Genomic DNA, 1,545 nt, shown 5'->3' with positions numbered 1-1,545 from the left:
GAAAACTCAAGCAAGACCCATACCTTACACAATTCACAAAACCAACTCAAAGAGGATCAAGGACCTAGGTAAAACCAAGGATGATAAACTTCATCAGAGAAAGGCTTGGAAGAATTCTAGAAGCCCTAATCTACAACATAGTCTCCCAAGCATCCTGAAAAACCTGCAACCTGTAGACAATAAACTAGATGAATGGGACCTTCTAAGAATCAAATTCCTATGCACATCCAAAAACTTCTCCAACAGGGTAAAAAGAAAAGCTACAAACTTGGGGAAAAATATTTGGTAATGGCATGTCTGATAAGGGACTTACATCTAGAATTTATAGAATTCTTCAGCACCTCAACAAGATAAAGGTAAACAACCCAGTCACAAAGTGGGCACAGGATATGAACAGAAACTTCACCACAGAAGACATTCACATGGTGAACAAACACATGAAGAAGTGTTCAAAACCCCTAGTTCAAAGAGATGCAAATCAAAACAACTATGAGATATCATCTCACCCCAATAACAATAGCAAAATTCAACAGACCAGCAAACAAGAAATGCTGGTGAGGTTGCAGAGAACTGAAACCCTTATTCACGGTTGGTGGGAATGTAAAATGAATCAGCCACTATGGAAGGCAATATGGCACTTTCTCAAAAAGTTGGAAATAGTAATACCATTTGATCCAGCAATTCCACTACTGGGAATATACATACCCTAAATAAATCAGAACTGCCACCCAAGCAGATATATGCACATCCATGTTTATTGCGGCTTTGTTCACAATAGCAACGAGTTGGAAATAATCCAAGTACCCTTCAACCAATGAATGGACAGAGAAGCTGTGGTATATTCACACAATGCAATAATATGCAGCACTGAAAAACAAGAAACTCATGAAATATTAAACAAAATTGGTGACCACAGAGGAAATTATGCTGAGTTAAATATCTCAGTCACAAAAGGACAAATACTGCATAAAGCCTCTGTTATAAAACAGGTCTGACATTGGGGTTGGGTAAACTAAGAATAGAGGGTATAAATAATGTACACAGCATTGAAACAGATGAGGTAGACAACTGTTTAAAAGGAATATATGATTAGGTATTATTTGCATGACAACAGTCCAGAATAAGAGATACCTAGCAAAGTGGATTGAGGAGCGGGAGGGAGGAAGAAAATTGTGCAACCAAAGAAGAATTTTGGTAAAGAGAAAAGCGAACTGTGGAGGCAGGAAAAATGTGCAACGATACATGAAAGGCAATCCAAGTTTTCTGTAAACTTTCATTAAAATATTAATAAAAAAATTTTAAAAAGAAAAAAAAGAAGAAGAAAAGACCAAGATAGATTTCAGATGAGACTCTGAATATTGCATTAGGGCGCTGAGAAGCCAAAGCTAAAGGAAGAAATCCAAGAGCTAAACAGAAAATTTCAAAAGGCAGCCCGGGACAACAAAGCAAGATACTGTAATAAAATGTGCGGAGAGTTGGAGTCAGGAAATCAAAAGTGCCAAACTCACTCAGCATTTCTTAAGCTGAAGGAGCTGAAAAACAAAT

This window comes from Elephantulus edwardii, unplaced genomic scaffold (genome assembly GCF_000299155.1).
Source record: "Elephantulus edwardii isolate Elephantulus edwardi_28Jun2011 unplaced genomic scaffold, EleEdw1.0 scaffold00178, whole genome shotgun sequence".
NCBI classification, from domain to species: Eukaryota; Metazoa; Chordata; class Mammalia; order Macroscelidea; family Macroscelididae; genus Elephantulus; species Elephantulus edwardii.
Note: the sequence above shows the minus strand (reverse complement) of the source record.